Source organism: Labeo rohita, chromosome 3 (genome assembly GCF_022985175.1).
Source record: "Labeo rohita strain BAU-BD-2019 chromosome 3, IGBB_LRoh.1.0, whole genome shotgun sequence".
NCBI classification, from domain to species: domain Eukaryota; kingdom Metazoa; phylum Chordata; class Actinopteri; order Cypriniformes; family Cyprinidae; genus Labeo; species Labeo rohita.
In genome coordinates this window covers 37,088,099-37,116,075 of record NC_066871.1, presented here as the reverse complement: position 1 = coordinate 37,116,075, position 27,977 = coordinate 37,088,099, and the positions used below count along the sequence as shown (strand labels likewise).

At 40.4% G+C, this 27,977-nt stretch overlaps 1 pseudogene; it reads left to right on the top strand.

Annotated features, from left to right (window-relative positions):
- Nucleotides 1–454: 454 nt before the first annotated feature.
- On the top strand, nucleotides 455–27,752 carry LOC127162951 (NACHT, LRR and PYD domains-containing protein 12-like; annotated as a pseudogene).
- The last annotated feature ends 225 nt before the right edge of the window (nucleotides 27,753–27,977 follow it).

The following is a 27,977-nucleotide window of genomic DNA, read 5'->3' as shown; positions in this document are numbered from 1 at the left end:
AGGACCAGGCTGGGTGACTAGCTTAGGCTGGTTCTGGCTGCTTTTTTTCAGCAGGGGTAGTTTTTTTTTTCTTAAATGGACAGTCTTCACAAAACACAATCAACCTCCTACAAGGGAGAGCAAGATGTCCAAAAGAAGGCCAGGAAAAGAAAGTCACATTCTTGGTGGTAAGTCTGTTGTAATATTACTAAGCTTCCCAATAGATTTTTAAGGCAGGGTTTGGTTTCAAAACATTTTTTGTTATGCTGGTTGAAAACCCCTTCATCCCGATAGCAATTACTAAAAGTTGTTTATATTGTATTTATATCATCTGTGGAAGGCGTAGGACTATAAAATGTTTGTCCAATCACATCCCTCGTTCCGAGGGCTACGATAGGCTGTCCTACCTGCCTGTCAGGGTATGTTACATGTTGCATCCTGTTCACGCAGACATCATACGTCATTAATGCGTTCCCGCTGTGCAGATTGAGTGAGAATGGAAGACAAACAGGCGCTCGCCAAAAAAATAAAAGAAGAACAGCGGTGTCCTAACGATCCTTCTGAACCTACAAGAAATGGCACAATCAAACACACGAGAAGAAAGACAGTCTTTGAAAAAGCTATGACGAAAAAACGTCTGGAACAGCAAAGAGCTAAAACCCGAGTTAACATCGGTGCTGCTTTTCCACGCTGGAGGCAACTGCGTGAATCAAAGTGTCTGAAAACCGATGCCATGGTTGCAGTTTTTCTTCTGGACAGGTAATCACACGGTTTATTTGCTTTTGATGTGTTTTGCTAGTAATTTATTATTTAGCTTATGCCGTTTGTGTGTCTTTACGAATTAACAGCACCTAGGATCTAAAAGGCAACTATTTTTATGCTTTCAAAGTTACGAAAAGAGTATAACATCCGCACCTTTGGTGCATGGATTCATAAAGCCGCCACCACCAGAAGGTTCGACCGTTTTTTCCTACGATCAGTGAGTGCAGTGTCATCTTTCTTCACTTAATGAAAATACTCTTAGCATTGTGTGTTACGTTCTTAGAAATGTATGTGTATATACTGTATATAACGCATAACTGTAACAAAAACTGTAACATAAATGGCTAAAAAGTTACAATTTTCAGTAATCTTTAACTTTTTTATTAAAAAAAAAACACTTAAACCATTTAATATTTAATTTCATATCCAGTGACTGTTTAGTTACTCAGTTTAACTCGGAAAATAAAGTAGCCTACATGACAGGATAATTGCATAAGACACTTAAAATATCCACAATAATTGTAACGAGCCTGATGTGTTTTAAAATGTGGGATACAGTACCTACATTCCCTTTATTCAGATTAGAGCAATAATTTCTAAACCTGCTTCTGGAGAGCTACTTTCCTGCTTCAACAGACCTTTAAGTATCTCTGAAGACCTTGATTAGAGTGTGTATTAGGTCATAAGAGCTTGGTTTCAGGTGTGTTTGATGAGGGTTGGAGCTGAAATCTGCAGGACAGTAGCTCTCCAGGAGCAGGATTGGAGACCCCTGATTTGGAGTAACTGGAGAACTATTTATGTTGAGTTAAAGTGGAATAAATAATAAAATGGAAATTAAAATAAACGTGTCTTTTTTTTTTTTTTTTTAAACTAATTAACATAGGTTTTTTTTTTTGTGTGTACTGTGTGTGTTCTCTTTTGCAACATACAGGCCTGAAATCAAGTTTTCCATTGAGGAAGAGGAGGAGAAACCTGCCTGTGAAATGAGTTTGGATGAGGAGAGCGAGGAGGAGAAACCTGTCTGTAAAATTGAGTGTTTATGATGAGAGACAGTAGGATGATTCTGTTGACACGTAGAGAGCATCATCTCTAGGAATCAGCTGTTGGTTCTGTGAAGAGCAACAGATCCATGAATGAAATTCCCCCTGATGTCAGTGATGGACCTGCTGTGACTTCAGACTCTGTGAGTATCATGTAGTTCAGGGCCCAGACAAATAATTAAAAAAATAAATAATTTATTTGACCAGTACATTAATAAAAAACAAATAAATACATTTGACCAACAATAAAATTTACTCAAATAAGGATGCGCACACACACACACACACATTCACTGTAAAACCTGATGGGATCAGGATACTCAACTTTTGTGAAAACAGATTACCTCAAAACCAGTTACCTTAATGGTTTACATTTGATTTGATGTGCACTTAAACGACATACCATTCATAATATTTTTCACTTCTCAATTATTTTATTTCAGTAGTACTTTATTGAATACAAATACTAACTCAAAAAATGTGCATAACTCATAGGCTAGTCATGCTGAAGCAAAACAAAGTATAACTGCAGCTGTACAATTAAAGATTTTTTTTATTCAGTCTTATTTTAAAAACACTGTGACTGCATAAACAAGTGTTTCTGAGCATGTCAAATACTCTTGAAAGATCATTTTCCACCACAGCTGTTTTGCTTGCGAGATTTGTATTGCTTTTATTGTCCACAAGTAGCTCATCCGACGACTCCGCCTAGAATAAACACAGAGGGTCCAACTGTAAGTTTAACTCATTAGACTAAAATGACAAAGTTGCATTTACTGATACTAGGAGTTCTGTTAATGCACTGAATACTTACACACGAAGACAATAAACAAGCAAGATATCTGATTCAGAAATGAGAAAGATGAGTCTGTGTCTTGATGTCTGAGGAGACATCACACAACTTGCATTTCAACTCAATAGACCTTTATCACAGCCCGTGTGTCGTCACACCCGGCTTTGATTAGTAGCGTAAAAGAATTTCTGTTTGTATTATTGTCAATGGACGTTGCCAGTTTTAACTCAAACTTGACAATAACATAAACTTGTATTTCACACTTTTTTTTTTTTTTGGCTCTACATGATGATAAGCCTTACCCTACCAAGTATACAATCGTCCATTTTAATGTGAAACGTTATATGAACGAAACGATTGTCAGAGCTCAAATAATGTTTCATTGCACTCAAACCAGGAGGATGTGACTCATTTAAAATGACCAAACCAGTTACTCTCAAATAATTGACTCTGAACAGGAAATATTCCTTTATTTGAACCATTTCAATATAATCTGCTTGATTAATCTATCAGAAAGTAAGAAGATGCATTAAAAATCAATGCTAACGTTTAATTTATAGTCTTTACTTGTCTTTACTGTTTTATGAGATGTACAGCCTTTTCTAATTATGTGGTTCTTTAATATGTTGTTTGTATTCTATTCTTACATTTCTTTAATAAAAAAGATTGTGAGACTCTGAAGTGCTGCACATACACTTAGAGTTTTCTTCTGCATGCCCTGTTAAATCATGAAATATGGATCAGAATAGCATGGCACCATATTTCTTTGTTTTATTATACCCGATTATTGATTGTATCTGTAATGAACTGCACATCAGTAAATCACAACAATCCCATGCTGTGGCCACTGCCATTGATCAGCTACAGCGCAAGTTATTTTACACTACTATTCAAAGCTTCCGTTTCTCGAACACAGAAGTGTGATAAAGGTCTAATAGTATTTATCTTAATTTTTCTTCTTTTATTTTTTTCAGCGCATGTCCAGTTCTGCCTGGAAATAAACTTTGTAGAGATTTACTACAAGCTTGCAGGTTTCATTAGTTAACTTAATAACTGCACATAGATTCTCTGCCAGTAGGCGACACTGAAATATTATTTCCTTTTTCAAAGCAGCTGTGCTCATAAACACTACTTGATCAGGCATTATAGGTAAGATGAAATGAAAATGCTATCGAAACGTTTCTGAAGACAGTTTCATTTAGAGATACATTGATATAAAATGTAATTGTTGTATTTCCATTTTATTACATTTTAAAAGATTTCAACAGTTGTTCAAGTTTTATAAATTCCTTTCAGTAGCGACAATTTTTGATGATAAATGTGTATTAAATCAATTATTTAAATCATTGAATGGAAAACTGAATTTAGGGAAAAAATAAAATGCATTTCATGGGGTCCTAAATTAAAAGGTATCTTACTCTGTGGAGCTTAATTGTGACCAAACAAGTTATAGTTACATTCAGGACAGGTTTGGGAAGTAGTTTTAAAAGTTTAGTTCATCCAGAAATTAAAGTGAAGTCATCAGTCGCTCACTCTGGTGTTGTTTTAATGCATTATGACCAACTTTCTTTTTTGGATCATAAAGGAGAAATTAAGAGAAAAATATGTCCTACTCATGCTTGTCCATGTAATGGCAGTGGATAATAACCAACATTAAGCTGTTTACAAAAACATTAAGGGATAAATTATTTATTTATTTATTTTCGCTAAAACAGCATAATATGAATGCAGATTAAACAATTTGTTATAATTCAACACTATTTGTTATCTTTGACTATTATTGTTCTAATGAATTTACAACATTTACAGAGTATATCGATAGATGCAGATACTTCCTATAATTCTTAGGACTCAATACATTTAGTCTTTAGTCCAGAAAATTGAGTCATTTTTATGTCAAGTCATGCATAGACTTTCATATCTTAATAAAGTTCACCCAAAAATGAAACTTCAGTTACTCATCTTCATGTCACTAAACCCACAAAACTTTCATTCATTTTCAGCATACAAATGAAGATGTTTTTAGTATTTTCTTATCATCCATCCATTGGAATATTCCACCTCAAAAAATGTATGAGGATGTTGTAAAGGTAATCCATATGATTTACTGGAGCTTTTATTTATGAATTGAAATACCCTTTAAAAGATGTTGCAAATGGCCTAATGAACTATATTTCTTTTATGTAAAGGTTCATGGTGTGGATCAGTTCAGACAACAGCAAGTGCTCCTCAAAGGTCCAGATCAGCAAAAGAAGTTGGAAGATGGGGAAAGGAAGAACTGTGCCCTGAACTCTTGTGTTGCCTCCTTTATTAAAGAGTTTGTGGATTTCAAATGTCAAAATTACTAATCTGTCAAATAAATTCTGCTCAGGAGAGTTTTTCAGTCTGTACGTTTTAATACTGTGCTTATGGTTGTTCATGTATTCCATCAATTCTTTTTTTTTTTTTTTTTTTTTTGCTACAGTATGAAATTTTTATGTGCAAATGTTACTGCAGGTTGTGGGGTAAGTTTCTCCTTACATAGTGATAGTGGATAGTTTTACAACAATAGTCCAGTTGTGTGTAACAAAAAGGGCGTGGGCTGTTTTTGATGCTTTTGTGTTCATGAAGAGAGTATGTTGTGCTTACAATGTTTTCTAAATGTAATAGTTAAATGTAACAGTTTATTCATGAGTCTTCTGTCCGCATACACAATGGGAGAACACATAAATCATTCAAATGCTATCTTATTTTAAGACATATAACACAAGGATGCACGACAAGTAAATATCAATAAATGCAAGAAACTGCTAAATTTAAGCCAAGAAAGAAGTTGCAAAATAAGACAGTCAACTACATTCATCAAAACATTTTAAGATATAATATATCCTCACCAAGATGCGTTCTTCCGTTTGAGAAGAAGCACTCAGTGACAGCAAAAAACATTGCCAGTAACAGTAAAAACGCCTCAATGTAAAAGACCTGCATTTTGAACAGCAAAAGTTCAAAATACACGTTAGTTTGAAGGGCTCCGTAGACTGTATCCAACGTCATCATGTCCAATCCAATTTGGGGAGGAGCTGGTAGTTTTTAGCAAACGTTTCATAGATGTAATATTATTATTAAGTTGTATTTGCGATTGAACAGATTTTAGGTCGAACTCAAATCGCATCACAGTTAATCAATTCTTTTGATATACGGAAACTAACACATAATATGTGATAACATATTATGGCTGAAAATGGTCAAACTCTCCAGCCATTTTTTACCATTTTGAAAGTATTGTCTGGTTTACATCGATCCAGACTGAGTTAAACCATTCAATATTTTTATTCAATACCATTCAGTAGTTTAATTGTGCAGTTTGATTTTGAAAATAAAGTACACTTTGTCACAGGATAAACATGTAAAATGTCCACAATATACGAGCCTAATGTGTTTTCAAATTTGGGCGACGTTTCGTATGTAGTACTTACATCCCCATTAGAGCAGGGATCTCCATTCCTGCTTCTGGAGAACTACCTTCCTGCTTCAACAGACCTTCAAGTAACTTTGAAGACCTAGATTAGCTGGTTCAGGATTGTTATATTAGAGTTGATGCCGACCTTTGCAGGACAGTAGATATCTAGAAAAAAGACTGGAGGAGACCCCTGAGTTAGAGTGACTATTTATGTTGAGTTAAAGTGGAATAAATAAAAATAGCAAAACAGGAAGGAAAACGCAACAATTTCTTTTTTATCTAACTCAAATAGTCAAAGTTGTGTACTAAGTGTTCTCTTCTTCTACATACAGGCCTGAAATCAAGTTTCTCATCAAGGGGGAAGAGAATGAGAAACCTACATGTGAAATGAGTGTGTATGAGGATAGAGAGGATGAGGCTTCTGTTGACACCCAGACAGCAGCATCTCCAGGATTCAGCTGTGTGTCTATGAAGAGTAACAGATCCATTCATATTCCCCCTGGACTCAATGATGCACCTGCTTTGAACTCTGACTCTGTGTGAGTATCATGTGTAGTTCAGTGCCCAAACTCTGTTGGTGCCCTAGACATAATATTATATAGGTGTACTACCCCTAAAAACGGAATCACACAGCTTTTTTTTTTTTTTTTGCATTGTACAAAAACTTTTTAATCAATCAATATAACAATCAATCATACAACATTAATCAATCATACACACACACACACACAGACACACACACACACAGATGCTGCCTAACTCTCACAGAAACCTTTTTTGTTTTTTTTTCCAACAAAACATTGTTTAGTATATTTATTTATCCTCATAATGTAGGTGAGGCCAGGTGCTCCTTACCATGTAATCGGTATATTTCAGAGATAGAATGTAAGTGTTTAACAGCAGAAAGTTTGCTCTGAGAGCTGTTTCGAACCACTAAAACAAACTTTATTTTGACAACATTTTGTTTGAAATATTGTCAAACCTGGCTTTGATTGCTCTTGAAGTATATCAGGCCATTAATGTACTGCACTAAACTCATATATTAATTGATAAAACAGCTGTCTTTTAAAGGGGTCATCAGTTGCAAAGTTCACTTTTTAATGTTGTTTGAACATTAATGTGTGTTAGCAGTGTATGTACAAATCTACCCTATAATGATAAAAATCCATGCAGTGGTTTTTAATTAATCTGTAAAAATATTATCCGCTTTTTCAAATCGAGCCATTCTCAAGATGCCAGATCACACCGACAGAGGCCGATCCCACAATAGTTGATTGATGTGAGCGTCTTACCTCTGACAGCTGTCACAGTCCAACATCTATTGTTTTAATGCCAGAGCAGGGATGTAAGTTAGACAAGAATATCTCAGATTGAGTGATTTGAGGTGTTGTGTTGCTGGATGTAATAATGAACATAGTGGTCGTCATTTACTACCGACATCTGAGCCACTGAAGATGCAGTGGATTACGTTTGTTTGTGATGGGAATGTGACTCCCGATCTACATATATCCGTATATGTTCGTGCGAATCATTCATGATCCAGCTTCACCTACAGCAGAAGTGAGTATAAGGGTTTTTTAATCTTTGCAATCACCTTTCCTAATTATGTGCTAGTTAGCAAGTTTAGCGGCTAAATGTGGCTAAAGTAATCAGGCTCGTCACTCCATAGAGAGTATTTCATTTGCATTTAAAGGAACAATCCCTCAGAATGGGATGATTATTGCAGAGCTCATTTTGACAAGGTAAAAAGAGTGTTGTTTTACACAACCATTGATAATTTTTAACCAAAGTATATTATAGACTTTTCATTAAGACGCTAAAGAATCATATCAACTTGTGGAAAATGAGCATCCGGTGACCCCTTAAAGTTTGAGCTTGATTGCACAAACAAGCGCTGTGCACTAGGTTTTTAGCACATTCTAGATGCAGCACTCAAAATGGCCACTAGGTGACATCCAAACTCCAAAACTGTGTCATTTACTTCCCTCAGGTTATTTCAAACCCATATGACTGTCTTCCTTCTAAGGGCACAAAAGAAAAAAATTTGAAGAATGTTCAAAAGAATAATACTAAAATAATAATAATAATAATATGGAATACAAAGGAAGTCAGGGGGAACCGAAAGTGTCTGGTTACCAACATAAAATATATTCTTTTGTGTTCAGCAGAAAAAAAAGAGAAAGTCATTATTATAATTATGCACACCACAATAATATTTAAGAATTTGGAGCAATATAGTATATTTTAAATTTCTCCTGTCTGGTTTGATGTGTTTGAGTTGCTGTGTCTGGTTATATTGTTGATGAGATACTGAAAGCTGAGTTCTGAATTCATGTGTTTATGGGTCTGTAGAGGAATGACAGTTAAAACCCATTGAGAGAGGAATATACTCAGTGAAGACCAAGAGTCAAATCTGAAGTTCAGTCAGTTGACAGAGAGTTTACTGAAGCCAGGGTTCTCCACACTTCCAAAGGCCACAGTAAATAAGTTAGAGGAGCCAGCCTCAAACTAACTTAGACTATAGAAATGCTGTGACTACTTATAGTCATATGGATGTCTGTTGATGTTATTTGTATAAGTTCTGATACAGATAATTCTAGCAACATCCAAACATCTTTTCTTGAAGACAGTATCTAGGAGACACTAAGGTCAATTCATAAGCCACTATTGTACAACTATCTTTGTAGGTGAGTCATAAATCTGTTAAGGGCACTTCTCATCTGGGCAGCTGCTGATTCTCCTGGCGACTGTTCCTTTGACATAGTCACATGTCTATGATATTCTTAAACAACCCCTGCAACTATGCCATTAGATAAAACATAGGCAATATCTTTTTTTCCTTTAAAGTTAAGCTGCAGCACATCGGTGGAACAGAACGTCTCCGGTTACGTATGTAACCTCGGTTCCCTGAAAGGAGGGAACGAGACACTGCGTTAGCATACGCTTGGGGTTATCCCCCTCCTCCCAAATACTGAAGCCTGATTGCATCGCGCCGGTAAACTTTACCGGCTAATGACGCTCGAGCTCTCGACCTAGGGGTGGAGCCACCCACTATATATATGTCGGGCTGAGCGTCATTAACTCAGAATCTTTCGACTGTTCGAACAGGTACAAGACTCTGATAATTACAATACAGCAGCGCGCGCAGTGTCTCGTTCCCTCCTTTCAGGGAACCGAGGTTACATACGTAACCGGAGACGTTCCCTATCAAGTTCGGTCTCTCGACACTGCGTTAGCATACGCTTGGGGAACGCGTACAATCCCGCTGTGTTGTAATCCCATACATAGTGAGAAGAGTCTAATGAGCCAGACCCCATAGAGCCGGGCACGTTAACTGCTTCATAAAACACTCAGAGAAGAACGACGCCCTCCAGCTCTAGCCGAGCGGGATTAAGCACAGTAATACAGCATAATATAACACATGGACTGGCCGCAGTGCTGCTGGAGCCACGTACATATACAGTTTATACCACTCAATGCGGAAGAAAAAACAGCTCGAACACATGTATAGAGCGCCGACCACAATTTTCAATTATAGGCACGCCCTGGACCTACCGGACCTAGTCGAAACCACCCTATAGTCTGGGGGGGCGTTGCCAGGTGCGGGCAACGGCCAATTACCAAGCTGCAGATACATCACTGCACAGATAGAACGAGCGGTGCAAATGACGGAATCTCCAGGTTGTAAAATCTGGCAAATGTGTCTTGTGAAGACCATCCTGCTGCCAGACAAATATCCTGAACCGACATACCTTTTGCCCAGGCCCACGACGAAGCCATTTTTCTCGTTGAGTGGGCGTGCACTCCCCACGGACAGGCCTCATTTCTAGAAGCATACGCCAACGCGATCGCTTCCACAATCCAATGAGACAGCCGTTGTTTAGACACTGGCAGTCCTTTGGTACGGCCACCGAAACATATAAACAGCTGTTCCGCCTGTCTGAAGTGACTAGTCCTCTCCAGATAAACCCGCAGGGCACGGACTGGGCATAGTGGGTGCGCCGCTGGCTCCGAATCCTGAGGAGCAAACGCCTGAAGCGTAATGACCTGCGCTTTAAACGATGTAGAAAGCACTTTAGGCACATATCCCCGCTTAGGCTGCAGTCTAACCATACAGTCATCCTTACCGAACTCCATACACGCAGTGTTCGTAGACAGTGCATGTAAGTCACCCACCCTCTTGCCACATGCCAAAGCAAGCAAGAGCGCCGTCTTGAATGAGAGCACCTTCAATTCTGCCGAAAGCAGCGGCTCAAAGGGTGGCTCGGCAAGTGCACTAAGCACTAAGGACAGATCCCAAACTGGTACCATACTGGGGCGAAATGGACGCAACCTCCGCGCTCCCCTTAAAAAGCTTGTCACCAGATGATGCCTACCGACCGAACGATCACCGATAGGCACATGGAAAGCTGAAATAGCAGCCACATACACTTTTAGAGCAGATGGCGTGCGCCCAGCATCCAAGCAGTCCTGCAAAAATGATAGAATGACGGACACATCACAGCTGGCTGGGTCCTCATCTTTCGTAACACACCATGAAGAGAAAACTTTCCATTTCAGACTGTACAGACGTCTGATAGATGGAGCTCTCGCTTCTGCAATTGTATCCAAAACTCGTTGAGATATGTTTAGCGTCTGCCCTCTGCACTCACCTGCCAAACATGCAGGTTCCATAACTCCGGCCTGGGGTGCCACACCGAGCCTTTTGCCTGAGATAAGAGATCTCTCCGTAACGGGATCGGCCACGGGGGAGCCGTTAGGAGCTCTATCAACTCCGGAAACCACGGCTGGTTGGGCCAACTCGGCGCTACCAGAAGCACAGTCCCCTTCTCTTCTCTGATTTTCTGCAGCACTAGCGGCATAATCTTCACTGGGGGAAACGCATATTTGCGCTTCTTGGGCCAGCGACTCGAGGGAGCATCCCCTGCAGAGGCGCGTTCGTCAGTGAGAAGAACAGCTGACAATGCGCGTTTTCCTCTGAGGCAAACAAGTTGATCTCCGCCTCTCCGAACAGGCTCCAAATCATCTGAATGGTCTGCGGGTGCAGCCTCCACTCTCCATGAACCGGACCCCCTCTGGACAGCATGTCCGCGCCGCAGTTCTGACTGCCGGGAACATGAACTGCTTGAATTGACAGAAGGTTTCTGTCCGCCCAAAGGAGGAAGCGCTCCGCCAGCCTTTGAAGCGAGCGTGACCGAATACCTTCCTGATGGTTGATGTAGGATACCACCGTCGTGTTGTCTGTCCGAACCAGGACGTGTCGATCCTTTATCAGTGGAAGAAAGCCCTGCAAAGCTAAAAATACTGCCTTCAGCTCTAGGCAGTTTATATGCCACTTCGCTTGCGCCCTCGTCCACGTGCCATAAGCCGGTCTGCCTTCGCAAAGGGCTCCCCAGCCCGTCAAGGAGGCATCCGTAGTAACGGTTTTCCTGCTGACCACCCTGCCCATCGAGACTCCCTGCTCGAACATCCTCGTGTTGAACCAGGGGGCCAGGGTCTGCATGCATTCGCGAGTCACTAAGACACGCAAATGACCGTTCTTCCACGCGTTGCTAGGCACCCGGGATTTTAGCCATAGCTGAAGCGGTCTCATATGCAGAAGCCCGAGCTGACACACCACAGCCGCTGCTGCCATACGCCCTAACAGTCTCTGAAAGCATTTCAGAACCACCACTCTCCCCGGTTTGAACGAGGTGAGAGAGCTGATCAAAGACTGCATTCGCTCTTGAGAGAGACGCGCTCTCATCGATCGCGAATCCAGATCCATTCCTAAGAATGCGATATTCTGCATGGGGCGAAGCTTGCTCTTCTGCACATTGATCGTCAGCCCTAGACGCTTCAGGTGCTCTAGGAGCTGGCATTTGTGGTGTTCCAGTGTATCCCGCGACTGGGCTATAACAAGCCAGTCGTCCAGATAATTCAGGATGCGAATTCCACTCTGTTTGAGAGGGGAAAGTGCTGCATTGATACACTTCGTAAAAGTTCGTGGAGCCAAAGCCAAGCCAAACGGGAGAACTTTGAACTGATAAGCTCTGCCCTCGAACGCAAATCTCAGAAAGCGCCTGTGACGAGGGGCTATTTGGATGTGAAAATATGCGTCCTTTAGGTCCACCGAGATAAACCAGTCCCCGGGCTGAATGTGCGCGAGGATCTGCTTTACTGTTATCATTTTGAACTCGCGCTTCGCCAGCGCGCGGTTCAGCGGTCTCAAATCCAGAATAGGGCGCAAACCCCCGTCCTTTTTGGGGACTGGGAAGTAGCGACTGTAAAGGCCACACTCCATATTCTCCGGGGGAACAACTTCGATCGCCTGTTTTGCAAGGAGAGAACGGATTTCTGCCCGCAAAACCGGTGCATCTCTTTCTTGCACATCTGACACCATCACGCCGCTGAAGCGGGGTGGTCTGCGTGCAAACTGAAGCGTATACCCGCTCGAGACCGTGTTCAGCACCCATTCTGACACACCTGGAAGCGCGTGCCATGCGTCCAAATAGTGCGAGAGGGGTTGAAGCACCCCGTGATTCGTCCGAGACGGCTCGTCGTCTGATGACGGGGAACCGCTCACTACCTGAGGGGCATCGTTGAAGCCTTCTGCACCGACTGGGCCACCGGCATGAGCCGGGGAGACACTCGTGCTTAGACTGAGAGAACGCGCGGGGCTTGCGCCCTGCAGAGCGCCGTCCGAGGATGGGACTCTGCTTATAACGCGCGACTGAGAACCATCGTGAGGGGGAAAAGAGCTCTTTGGCTGAACAGTGTTTGTTTTGTGTTTTAGCGCAAACTTTATTGGAAACAAACATTTCCCGCTGTTGCCCGCAACATGCGAGGGAACAGGCAGGTGAAACGCAGCAAGACGAACTCTCTTGCGAAGCGGCTCGTCGTCCGTCTCTCCGGGCGGCCGCTTCCCCCTCAGACCACCGCAGTCAGGAACGCTGCTGTGGATCTTGTACCACACTGGAAGGGCGTGGTCCCATCTTCTTTGGGTAGCGGAACTGCCTTGCTTTTGGCCTCACGGCTGGCTCCGGGTCCACCCTCGCTCCCGCGGAAGGAGTAGGCGGCGGTCTTTCGCGCCTTTTTGAACGCTGGGAAGAAGAGGATCTGGAACGCGGTGGGGGTGCAGCGGACCGATCTCTCTTCGGAAGGAAATGGCTCATCGCCTTTGACTGTTTCTGGGCCTCCAGAAACTTCTCCGAGAACGAGCCCACAGCATCCCCGAACAGGCCGAGCGGGGAAATGGGCGTGTCCAACAGCTGAGCCTTCTCCGACTCCCTCATGTCAGTCAACGTCAGCCACAGATGCCTCTGCAACGTGATGAGACTGCCCATACAGCGGCAGATTCCCTGGGCCGTCTTCTCCGGCCCCTCCTCGTCCAGCGTCTGCAGCATTTTGGCTTGGAAAGCCTGCAGAACGGCCATAGTGTGGATCGCGGATGCTGCTTGGCCGGCTGCCATGTAAGCCTTATCCGCGATGTGGTGCAGATTTCCACCCACGTGCGGACGGACAAAGGTGTGCTGCAACCGCTTCTTCGACGGGCGGTGGCTTAGTATAACCCCAGCGGTCGGCTCCGTCGACAGATGAGAGCATACGTGATCCCGCGGCTTGGGCTCGGGCCGAATAGGGGGAGCGCCAAGACCGCGAGATCTCCTCATGCACCTCAGGAAAAAGGGAGCGGGTCTCTGGGGGGCGGCAACTTGGCGGCCCGACTGCAGATACCGCATGTCCAACCTGTTCTTGGTTGGCTGCTCAGGGGGCGACCAATCAAGACCCAAATCCTGTACAGCCTCAGACAGGATCTTCACCAGCTCCTCGTCAATCGGGGCCGGGGGGCTCGCGCAGCTCACTGTGGGAAGCCTCCGACTCCAGGCAGGCGGACCAGTCACCTGAACCAGAGGCTGCAGTCGACATGGCGTCGTCGTCATCATCCAGGTCGTCCTCTGCAGCACCAAAGGAGACCAGATCCCGCGCATCATCCGACGGGCGGAGGCTGGTCTTCGTGAATGAAACAGGTGGCTCTTTCGAGTGATGAGCATGCAGGAACTGAGTCGACATGCATTCATCAGAAGGGCCTTCTGCACGTGGCTGCCTTCCCTCCCGCGGCTCGACGGCGACGGGGGGGCGGAGGCAATGGATTGGCCGGTGTGCAGTTTAGGATCACAGAAACCCTGGCCCGGAGGGTTTTGACTGTCATTTCTTCACAGAAAGGACACTCAGGCCCATCCAGCGCGGCCTCTGCGTGGGCTCGGCCCAGACAGAAGACACACGCGTCGTGTGCATCAGGGAGCTCAACAGGGCCCCCGCATGCACAGCACTCCTTAATCGGCATCTCGTCTTCCTCTTGCCGGATCACCAAAGGGGAACTTGAGGCAAACGGCGTCCTCTTAGGGCGTTGTCAACGGCGAGAAGAGTTAACGATGGTGAGTAGAAGTCTTCAATGCTTGCTTCGTGAAGGAGAAAGATTCTGAGTTAATGACGCTCAGCCCGACATATATATAGTGGGTGGCTCCGCCCCTAGGTCGAGAGCTCGAGCGTCATTAGCCGGTAAAGTTTACCGACGCGATGCAATCAGGCTTCAGTATTTGGGAGGAGGGGGATAACCCCAAGCGTATGCTAACGCAGTGTCGAGAGACCGAACTTGATAGGGAACAATGCATTCACACAGAGTATAGAGCATGCGTAATTCAGTGTCAGATTTATACAGCAATTAATGGTGCAATAAACCCAAAAAAGGCTAGAGGATGCAGCGTCTCGTTCCATTTTGGGGAACTATGGTTACTTAACCCGAGATATTAATGCATGTACTGTATGCGTGACTTGACTATGTATCGTATTACAGTAATACTGTTAATAAAATGTCTTTTCTTTTGAACTATACAGTATGCAACACAAATACTACTTTGTAAACCAGTATTTACCAATTTAATGGAGCAGACAGATAAAAAACTGAAATATTTTTGTGTTTTTCTCAGTATCATCAGCAGAAAAAGAAAAAGGTCAGCATCTCCAGTATCCAACTGTGTGTCCATGAAGAGCAACACGTCCAAGATTAGTTCACCTGTGTTCAGTCCTGGAGCAGTGTGCTTTGACCCTGTGTGAGTATATCATGATGTACCAGACATTTAACAGAGGAAGACAGAATGTACAAGACTGTAAATGTTCTTTAGCCAGAAAATATAATCAAATGACATCATAATCTCCTTTTTTATAAGTACACCACTGAAATAAAAATGATGTAAAGCAAGAAATCCTTAAAGAAAGAGGCCTTTGCTAAATGAAGTGATACATAAAAGATAAATCAACAGAAATCAGAAAATTCTGGTTTGGAATAAATAAACTTTTTTAAATTAGTGGTTTGCACCCTGGTTAGTGTGACGACTGGCTGGGACAATGTGGATGAAGAAAAACGTCTAGTTCTAGCACTGTAATTATTTATACTGTAATATTTGATCATTTTAATCCACAATCCTATTACTTAGTTAAGACGACATCACAGTTGTCTACTTTTCAGTCAAAAAAAATTATTTACATAAAGGAAAGGAAAGGACGTGAAAGGATGTGACATGTGGCCAAGAATTTGGAATTTACTCTGCATTTAACCCATCCAAGTGCACACACACAGTAGTGAGAAGTGATCAAACACGCGTACACACACACCTGGAGCAGTGGGCAGCCATATTGCTACGGTGCCCGGGGAGCAGTTGGGGGATCGGTGCCTTGCTCAAGGGACTCACCTCAGTCGTGGTATTGAGGGTGGAGAGAGCTGGTTATTCACTCCCCCCACCCTCAATCCCTGCTGTTACAAGCCCGACTCCCTAACCATTAGGCCACGGCTGCCCCCGTTATCACTCTCAACAAACAGAGATGTATTGTTGGTGTGGTTGTGTCTCTTGTAATGCTTTAAATTCATTCACTGAAATGATGAATATGAAAATTTAGGTTTGAAATAAACTTGATCCTAAATCAGCAGTTCCCCATGTTTTTTTGCATTGATGACTGGCTATTGATACTGCAGAATATCTAATATTTTAGTATTTTAACAACTTATAAGATTGATTGAATAAGCAGGTCTGATCAGCAATTCATGTTTATTGATGTCCATTTCTAAATGACAGATAGCAGGTTCTTTAGCTCTAGTAGGTTCTCTGAGTCTATTTTCTTCACATTTTTTTTTTGTAATATGTTTCATTAAATAGCTTCTGTATAAGCAATAGTAATAAATAAATAAATAAATACATACATTTACTACTGCTCTAAAAAAACAAAGACCACAATAATCTCACCTCTGGTGATGGGGATTTTAATGTTCAACTAAAGCCCTATTCGGACGGGACTAGTTTTACAGGGGGTCGTTAGAGAAGTGTGTATTTCACAGTTACTTTGTGATTTTAATCCCGTCCAAATCTGCCACCTCTGTGTTTTTCTCACTCAACATCTGTAATAATTCCAGAGCAAAATACCTGCTGTTTTTTGGCAAAATTAAAACGAAAACTACTGATGATATTTTTTTCCACAACGCGTTTCCTTGTGTGTATTGGCCAATGTGAACTACCGTAGATGCTCTTACCGTGCACATTTTTTATATGTTTGCCTCACATCAAAGAAATAAAAAATAACAATAGTATAATAAAGAGTCAGATCACGTAAACTGTTAGGACTGGCTACTGTAATATCAGCGTAAGGTAAGATTACTCACGTTCATTTCTGCACTCAGTTACATAATGTTTTAGTAGCCATATTGCTTCAACATGGTATTTGTAGTAAAACTGTTGTTTTACTATGGTAATCAATCTGAATTACTATACACAACGCACGTATACAGAGGGCGTGATCTCTGCAATGTCCAGATGTCCAGAACAGACCCTCCCACCTCTGTCATAAACACGGAGATGTTAGTCTAGTCCTAACTGGCACATGAAAATCACAGACGTCAAGTGATAAGAATCAAAACTCAGATGTAGTTTAGAAAACTAATCCTGTCCGAATAGGGCTTAAGAAATGCAAAAACTAATTGAATCTGTGATTGCTTCTATAGTACTGTATGTCATCTGTCATCTGTTACTGTTTAAATTAAAAACAATTTCACACAAACACTGCTCTTTGTCTATGTCAGTGTTTCTTTATTGGATTCTAAAATAATCTGACAATGTCTTTTCTTGTTTGTTTGTATCTCTGTTCTTTTATAATGATTTTTCAGTGATAAAAAAGCTGTGTCCTCACTGATCTGCACATCCCCCTACAGTCAGAACCACATCAGTCAACATGATACAGAAGCAGACCTGCAGCTCAATTCAGACCAACCAGTGCATGATGATCTGCAGAGAGTTAAAGTCCAGCACAGAACCATCATGAAGAATAAGTATGAAAGCGTATTTGAGGGAGTCAAACTACAAGAGAATCAAACCCTCCTGAACAGGATTTACACACAGCTGTACATCATAGAGGGAGAGAGTGAAGGAGTGAATGAAGAACATGAGGTGCTACAGATGGAGAAAAGTTACAGGACACTCCAAGACACTCCGATCAACTGCAATGACATCTTTAATCCTTTACCTGAACCAGGATTTGAAGAGATGAAAAGAGAGAAGAAAGACAAAATAAAGACTGTTCTTACTAAAGGCATCGCTGGAATTGGAAAAACCGTCTCTGTGCAGAAGTTCATTCTGGACTGGTCCGAGGATAAAGCCAATCAGGATGTAGATTTCATGTTTGTGCTTCCTTATCGAGAGCTTTCATCCTGAACTTCAAGGTCTGGATTCAAAAATGTATGATGGATCTAAAATTGTGTTCATATTTGATGGTCTGGATGAAAGCAGAATTTCACTGATGTTTTCTGACAGTCAGAAAGTTTCTGATGTGACTGAGGTTTCATCAGTGGGTGTGTTGATGTCAAACCTCATGAAAGGAGATCTGCTTCCCTCTGCTCTCATCTGGATCACCACCAGACCAGCAGCAGCCAATCAGATCCCCTCTAACTACATCAACCGTGTGACAGAAATTCAGGGATTCAATGACCCTCAGAAGGAGGAATATTTCAGCAAGAGAATCAGTGATGAGCATCAAGCCAGCAGAATCATCTCACATATTAGGAAAGCAAAAAGCCTTCACATCATGTGCCACATACCCGTCTTCTGCTGGATCTCAGCCACTGTGCTTCAAAACATCTTGAAACAAGATCTCAGTGCAGAAATCCCTCAAACTCTGACTGAAATGTACATCTACTTTCTGCTCATTCAAACAAATATGAGGAACCAAAAGTATGAAGAGAGACATCCAGAGAAACTCCTGCAGTCCAACAGAGAAGTGATTGTGAAACTTGCTGAACTGGCTTTCAATCAGCTGATGAAGGGCAATGTGATGTTCTATGAGGAGGACCTGAGGGAGAGCGGCATAGACGTCACTGATGCCTCAGTGTATTCTGGGATTTGCACTGAGATCTTTAGGGAGGAATCTGTGATTTATCACAGGAAGGTTTACAGCTTTGTACATCTGAGCTTTCAAGAGTTTTTTGCAGCACTGTATGTGTTTTTCTGCTATTTACACAAGAACAGTGAGGTTTTGAGAGTATTCCTGACAGGAAAGTCCAGAACTCAATGTGAAAATGTTACTCTGGATGTGTTTCTAAAGGAAGCAGTGAGTAAAGCCTTGAAGAGTGAAAATGGACACCTGGATCTTTTCCTTCGATTTCTTCATGGCATCTCGCTGGAGTCCAATCAGAGCCTCTTACAGGATGTACTGATACACACAGAGAACAAACCAGAGATCATCAAGAAAATAATCCAAAACCTTAAACGAGGTCAAAAAACCAATGTCAGTCCTGAAAGATGGATGAATCTGTCACATTGCTTGATTGAGATGAAGGATAACTCTGTCGTTGAAGAAGTCCAGACGTTATTAAAATCTAAAGCAAAAAGTAAAAGTCTTTCTCTTGCACAGTGCTCAACTTTGGCAAACATGATCCTGATGTCAGAGGAGGTGCTGGAAGAGTTAGACCTTAAAAAGTACAATATCAAATCAAAAGAGGGTCGACTGAGACTGGTACCTGCTGTGAGAAACTGCAGAAAAGCTCTGTGAGTATGCAAAAATGAACACGTTTTCATTTGTGATTTCTGTGATTATTTTTAATTAATTTATTTTTTTAAGTTTCTTATTATCTAAAGAAATGATCCAAAGTAGTTTCATACAAAGACTCTATGAATAAATGCAGAAAATATTAATACATTAACATATTCAGTAAACCACATCACAAAAATGCATGGTTAAACAATGCAGTTTTTCAGCATTTGCATTTTTTTTTGTATGAACAAAAGAAATTGTTCCAGCCTAGTTTACATTAACATTTAAATTTTAGACTTTAGCAGACAAATTTAGAAGACGATTTTGTCCAAAGTGACTTACAATTGAGGGGCTTACAATTACAATTATTTACTAACATAACATAACATTACTAACATTAGGTTCGATGCACCTGTCCCTTAAAATATGTTTAATTCAAAATGTAAAGGTTTATTAATAATAGTCCACAGGTTAATTATAACTGCCCACATAATTTATTCCCTTCCCATTAACAATTATATGCTTGGGAATGTGAACTACTTAAAGTCAGTTTTCATATACACAATTTTTTTAAAACATTCAATTCAAGAAGGAATTAGCACTATCGTCATTCTCCCTTGATGACACAATTGTCAGCACACTTAAATGCATGCCTTTTCTCAGGATAATTACGAAGTGTCAGATTCATTGAAAATAACCATCGCTTCCTCAGACATAGTCCAGTCAGTACTATCTAAACCAGGGCTATGCAGTCCTGTTCCTGGAGTTTCAGTGTCCTGCTGAGTTTAGCTCCAACTTGTCACAACACAACTGCCTGGACTTTTCTAGTAATTCAATATTCAATAATAATAATAATAATAATAATAATAATAATAATAATAACCTCAATATTTAGTTAACAAGACATGTACAACAAGAAACAAATATGTTCATAAAATATATGTTAATGTTCATAAAATATGATGTTTTTTATTTTAAATGGTCAATCAGCATGATCTTTTCTGGTGAAGGATGTTAGTGAAACCAGCACACCAGAATGTCTTATATCCAAAGCCCTCACTTTTTTCAGATTTTTATGCTGTAATCTCACTGATCAACACTGTGAAATTGTGGCTTCAGCTCTACAATCTTTGAACTCCCCTCTAAGGGAGCTGGATCTGATCTGCGAGATTCAAGAGTGAAGCTGCTCTGTGTTGGATTGGAGAGTCCAAACTGTCAACTCAAAATACTGACGTTTGACTTTCACATTGACTACTTCAGTATGTTAATTATAAATATATGTACTATAAATATATAAATGATCATTTTAATATATTTCATAGCTATTTTTAGCTGATTGATCGATGTGTTTCAACGGATTTAGAATGTATTTGCTGCATTTTTCATTTGTATGTTTATTTTTTACTGGATAGAAACAGTAGATATTTAGTTCAAATGAACAGGTTTAGTGAGTGGTCTTTTGGCATCTCCCTGTTGTCCTGTTTGGCAGGTTCACTTTTTTAAGAAAATGTACTCTGAAGTTGTAAAGAATGTCTGAATTAAAGAATTCAGGTGCTTTAAATCTGTATATGTAAATATATTATTATAAAAAGTTAGAATTGAGCAGATGGTTTTCTTTTACGTTACAAAGTATAGCTTTAATTTAAAGTTTGTTTGAATTTTGAGGGGTTTTCTATAACATGCAGCAGAAAAATAAAAAGACAAAACAGGTATTTTGGTTAATAAAAATGGTTTAAAAATAAACCCCTTTCTCTTTGCTGCAGAAGTACAGTATAAGAGGAAATGTCAGGCATAGGGGGGCTTTGCAAAATTGACCAGAGAAGGAGGGGGCCCCGGAGTAAAACAGGTTGGGAACCCCTGGTGTAGAAGACTTGTCTGATTCTTGTGGTCTTGTGCCGATGGCCATCTAGATGACATAGTCTTCTCAGGGGATCTGGGATCATGGTTTTCATCATGGCATTTTAAAATATAATAACTGTTGTTTTTTTTTAAAAAAATCGCCATGGTTAATGATGTGGATGAGCGAGGAGATGCAGAAACTGTAGTTATTTATTATGATCCACAAGGAACAGAAACGGACAGGAAACAGCAGGGAACCAACGCAAACACAACGCAAACTAACCGAATGATTTACAAGAACTGACGATCAGACGTGGAACACAACCAAACTTAAATACACAGACTAATCAGGGGGAGACAGGTGTAGACAATCAACCAGTGACATAATTAGAAACGGAACGGGAAAGACCAAATAAGGGCATACACGGGGAAAAACACACAAAACAGTCCACAGGGGTGTGACAGCTGTGGACTCGGCCATGACTTCCTGAACCCCCTGACCCGCCATGGCCACGTGGACGGTGTGCTCAGCCATGGCTCCCCGAGCTCCCTGACCCGCCATGGCCACGTGGACTGTGTGCTCGGCCATGGCTCCCTGAACTCCCTTACCCGCCATGGCCGCCTGGATTATGTACTTGGCCATGGCTCCCTGAGCTCCCTGATCCTCCATGGCCCTATGGACTGTATGCTCCACCGTGGCTCCCCGAGCTCCCTGACCCACCATGGTCACGTGGACTGTGTGCTCAGCCATGGCTCCCCGAACTCCCTGACCTGCCATGGCTACGTGGACTGTGTGCCCGACCATGGCTCCCCGAGCTCCCTGACCCGCCATGGTCACGCGGACTGTGTGCTCGGCCATGGCTCCCCCGAACTCCTTGAACTCCCTGACCCGCCATGGCTCCATGAGCTCCCTGATCCTCCCTAGAGGCGTAACCCCTCTACCTCTGGTGTCTGCCCTGCACGAGCCTCCAGGGCGTTTATTCCGCAGTACAGTGAGTTACAGTAGTCTAAACATCCTGAAAGTCTTGAAAAGAGAGTAAAGGCTTGATTTTAGAGAAAAGGTAGAGATGAATGAAACAATATTTAACCACTGAGTTCACTCGGTACTGAATACCAAAACCATTTTGGATGCTGACATATACGCTGCATGTTAGAGAGCTGGAGCTGTCTCAGATACATCTTTACCACAAATATGTACTTTTATATTACATGTACTGTGCCTTATTTTGGAAAATAATATTAATAAGTAATTAACAAATACTCTAATTGGTTGATGCATGATGACGCCCATCCCAAGCCAGTGCTAATCAACATCCCACCTCTCCTGTGACCCATGGTTTGTCTGTATGCTCAACCTTAAAAAAAAAAAAAAAAATATATATATATATATATATATATATATATAATTCTCTAATATAGGGATGCACTGAAATAAAAATTCTGCGCCAAAAACAATGCACTTGGTCAAAAACTGAAACCGAAAATGCTTTGGAAGAATTATTTACCATTTTAAAAACACAAACCAATAACCACACTTTTACTGAAAATAACACAATAAAATTATAGAATATATATATAGAAGAAAATATAATAAGATTCACGGAGCAGATCAGGGTAGTGTTGTTATAATAATATCTATCTATCTATCTATCTATCTATCTGTATGTAAAACGTTTCAAGGTTTTAAAATAATTTAAGTCTAAATATGTTTTCATTAACAGTGAAGCATTAAATCATATTGGGGTGTTTTTCAGACACCCAATTCAGGCCTTGAAGTCTCTACTAATTAAATGAACAGTTAAGGTTCAAAAACCTCTGATTTAGTGAACTAGCTGCTTATGGCACATTAAAGAGAGATGAAGAGAGGTGTGACCTGGGCCCTTATGTGCTTGTTGAAGAACAGTTGTGCTGCTGTATTCTGAATCATTTGTAAAGGTTTGAGTGCACATAATGGAAGTCTAGCCAGAAGAGCATTGCAGTAGTCCAGCCTAGAAATGACAAAGGCCTCAACAGGAAGTTATGCTGTAGAGTCAAAGTGGCAGAGAAGAGTCTTTGCCAGTCCAGACGTTATAACCAGAGTCCTCTTTTTTTCAGATTGGCAGGCTGTAATCTCACTGATCAGCACTGTGAAATTATGTGTTCAGCTCTGCAATCATCAAACTACCTGAGAGAGCTGGATCTGAGTAACAATGACCTACAAGATTCAGGAGTGAAGCTGCTCTGGACTGAAGAGTCCAAACTGTCAACTCAACATACTGAGGTACTTATGGGTCTGTTTAAAATAACAGCATACAAGTACATAGTTGCTATGAATAGTTCCACCATCACTAATGTAAGGCTGTTATTTGCATGTTTGTTTATGCCCTACTTTATTTAAAGGCCTAAATGCAAAATATACTATAAAATATAAATACTAAGCGTGGTGCCTAAGGAGGAACAGCATTTGAAGGACACAATTTAACCAAAATTTGATTATCATTAATATGGGTGCATGTGTGCCATTCAAGACAAAAACACTAGCATGATATTGTGCTTGTTGATCAATCAGCTACACTGCTGAGAGTTCGCTCCGAATGAGCAGTCACGTTAACACATATAAACATCAATCGCAGTATAACGTGAAAACTGCACATTCTATTTATGCATTAGCCTCCAGTAGGCACATGGTGGTATCAATCACATTTTCTTGTTGCAAAAATTGCTGATATATCACAATATTACCATAAGCTGCAAAAAAAAAGTGTTGTTATACTTTAAAAGGTATAACTGTTTTTTTCTTATAACAAAAAAAGTTATGTTAACGTTAGTAAAAAAATACAACTTAACTGTTACAACTTTAGATTTTAATTAGTTATTAAACATTAACTTAGAAATTAATTGAGATTAATAAATATTTTTAGTTGTCAGGTTATGTTAAATAATTAGTAAACTAATAATAACCAGGGGGAGGTTTCTTCATTAGGGCGATGCACCACCAGAGTGTGAAAGTGAGGCATTTTACATTCAACTACCTTTTTAAAGCAGCTGTAAGTAGACTGTTCATTCTGCTTCTGGTACCACTCCACATTAATACATTAATAGACACATATGAGTCCAGTATTATTAGTGTGCAAATAAACAAACCATGTATGTGCGCTCTCTGATAGCTTTTGCATGAGCACATTTCAGTGTGGTTGCATGTCTGGCAAGTGTTTTAAAATGGACACTCACTGAAGAAGCCTGTTTTTATTGGAGTTATTTGGTCATATTCAGGATGTTTTTATTTGTGAATTCTTTTCTGATTTGTGTTTTGCTCTAATATTTCTTAATAGATTCATATATATTTATATATAGTCAGGTTAAAGGGGTCATCGGATGCCCATTTTCCACAAGCTGATATGATTCTTTAGGGTCTTAATGAGAAGTCTATAACATAGCTTGGTTAAACTTTCTCAGTGGTAGTGTAAAAGCACCCTTTTTACTATGTCAACATCTGCCCTGTTCAGAGACATTCTATTGTATATTCCTTTATATGGACACCACCACGCCCCTCTCTTCTGTGGGGATTATTGTGACGAGCCGGTCTGTTTACTTTAGCTGCATTTAGCCGTGTTTAGCCTCGAAACTTGCTAACTAGCACATCAAATCAAACCAAATTACCTTTATTTATATACCACCTTTAACAATACAGAATTGTGACAAGGCGGCTGTACATTATCAAATAGGAAATAGTACATCAACAATGCAAAGGGCAACAGTAAACACTCAATTTTCAGGTAAAGGTAGTTAATCAAATACAACAAAATAAAATACAATATTGTGTGAAGATAAAGTGAAGAAAAAGTGTCCCCAACTAAGCAAGCCAGAGGAGACAGCGGCAAGGAACCAAAACTCCATCGGTGACAAATGGAGAAAAAACCTTGGGAGAAACCAGGCTCAGTCGGGGGGGCCAGTTCTCCTCTGGCCAGACACAGAGGACTCACCAGGTCCCGTGGTCCTGTGCCGACAGCCGTCTAGGTGATGAGGTGTTCACTGGGGATCCGTCTCTGGGGCTCATCTAGTCGATGTGGTCTCCGCTGACATTCAGTGCTGTAGAGGTCGTCTCTAGGTGCTGATCCACCGTCTGGGCTGGGTACAGACTGGATCCGGAGGACTGCAATGACCATCTGATCTGGATACAGACTGGATCTGGTGGTTAAGGAGACCTCGGAATAAAAATTGATTTTGATATTCTAGGTATTATCAAATTGACAGAGTTTTGAGAACGCAGTGGACGTGAGGGACTATAATGCGATAAGAGCTCGCTCACATTATTAAGAAAGGCGATTTGCAAAGATGCATAAAAACCCTTATACTCACTTCTGCTGTAGGTGAAGCTGCATCACGAATGATTTGCACAAACATAGATGCATTTATGTGGGGGGGTTGTAATAATGGTAATTTTAGATGTCCTTTCGGCTGTATTTAGTTATAAAACCCTTAATAACGACAGAAATTAACCTTCCAATTATAAAGCGATGTTTTTCTAACTTGTTTTTCAAATGTATGCCATCTTTTGTGACAATAAAAATTAGATTTAAACAATAAATTAAATTTAAATAATATTATACAATCAGGAAGAACAAGTTACCAGTCAAATGAAATCAGCAACAACAATTCACCTTTGCATGGCACAGAAGAGCACAAATGTGGCATTAAGGAATATTTACAGATTTTTTTAGACAAGATTCAGAGGTGGCATTAATGCGACTGAATCGTTCATTCAGTTGATTCAAAAACGTAGATTCATTCATAAATGAAACAGCTGTGGCTGTGTTTGGAACTATTTTTGCTGACGAAATATAGCACAATCAGACAACAGTGTTCTAAAAGGTAAGTCACTTAATATTAACTTTTGTATAAAAATCAAAAATGCATAAAACTGTTGTATAAATTCAATTTCACTTTTGCAAATTCCCTTTAGGCTATAATCATTAAAAACTGCCCCCCCAACAGAGGGGGAAGAGGGGAGAGAGTCAACTTCAGGTTCAGACAGTTTCATTTCGCTCCCACTGAGTTAATAACACAACTCACAAATGCACAGCCATTTACACTCTGCAGCGAAAACATATATATGAATGCGCTGTTGCACCTCTATTAACTTTTTAAGGCTTATTTTGCGGCGTTTATAATCCTTCTCATGCGTTGCATCAAGGAGTTGTAAAAAAAACGCTATTACACTATATGAATGAATCGTGTGCCGAACTCAAAGCAAACAAAAACAAACGCTCTCCTTCGATCCATGAATGTTTCTCTCAGTTAATATACGCAATCTCACAGTTTGAAGATTGTGGACTTCAGGCATACCCAAGCAATCTGGAGGGTGTGGAATAATTATTTTACTGCTCCTGATCATGTCGTAGCCCCCACAATCCCAAATCATAAATACAAATACCAGTGTGTAGGTACAGAGGATTAAAATGCTAAAAATTGGTTGAAATTGTCATTATGCCTGTGGTCTCCCACTGTTTTAAATTTTTAGTTTTTTTTTGTTTGTTTTTTTGAAAATTGCCTAGTGTGTCCCAGGCCTGGGACAGGAATGTGAGGCAGGAGCTGCTCACCCAGTTATACTCAGCTGTCATTGAGTCTTTTCTGTGTTCTTCTTTCATCATGTGTTCATGGTGAAAAAGGCCGGTAAAATCACTCTGGACCCCTCACATCCAGCCCACTTTCTATTTGATCTTTTGCCCTCTGGTCAGTGCTACAGAGCACTGTGCACCAAAACAGCCAGACACAAGAACAGCCTTTTCCCTCAGGCCATATACACCTGAACAATAAATAACACCTCAGGACTGCACATCTGTACATAACTTACTCAACGCTGGTCATCTCTAAATAGCACATTTACGCAGTCAAATTCATTTTTTTTTTTTGTTCTATATTTTGCTACATTGTTATTATTTTTCTACGTTTATTATCATTTCTCTTTATTATTAATGTTATATTTCTTTCTATTGTATGTTTGTCTATTATATGTATGTCTGTACTTTTTCTTTGTACTGGAAGCTTCTGACACCAAGACAAATTCCTTGTATGTGTAAATAAAGCTTTTTCTGATTCTGACTCAGTACCATACTGTAAAGTAGGTAAAGAGCTGTAAAATTAATTGTAAACTACAGGCAAATATGTTCCAGGTCTATTTAAGCTACACTACAATTTTAAATACATTATACAAACGTAAAAAAAAAAAAAAAAAAAAAAAAAAAAGATAGATAGATACAGAAATATACAGTATGTTGGAGGATTAAACTGCTGCCAGTTAATTACTGAAACGTTACATGAAAAGTTTTACATTGCTCTTTATTTGAACAGAGTGAAACTTAAGGTTTTAGTTTCTGAAAATAATCCTTCTTATATCAGCACCTTATTTTCATTACAATCATAAAGAATTAGGAAGATAAATGACAAGCTAAATTTAGCCCCCCAAAAGACTTGTTATATCTAAAAGTAATATCTTTTGAGCAGGCAAGTCAAGTGTTCTCCACTGTTGTTTTGACTCATTGAAAATATTCATTTATAACAATGGTACCAAAGTTAGTCATCACGGATAATCATTAGACTGATTGCTAGATATCTTACTCATCAAGCAAGAAAAAAAATCTATCTCTAGGTCTGTTTTAAATTTTTTGAATCCTCTGATTCTATGCCCACTTATTGTTGTTGTAGATTATCTTACTGTATGGTGACAGCAGAAGGTTGTGCTGCTCTGGCATCAGCTCTGAGTTCAAACCCCTCAGACCTGAGAGAGCTGGATCTGAGCTACAATCACCCAGGAGATTCAGGAGTGAAGCTGCTCTCTGAAACACTCAAACATCTGGACAAACTCAAGTAAGTTTAATATATATATATATATATATATATATATATATAATCTATGGAGCTAAGAGCCATGTACATTCAACAAAACGCATTATTGGGTCTCATCCAGACGCTGCTTCACTAAGAGTCTATGAGCACCTCAGATGGAAGCTATCCCAGATGGAAGCTCAGCTTTCTTTCATGATTTTGATTTTTTCTCTGTAATGATTTTGATTATGAGATCTCAGATATACAAAAA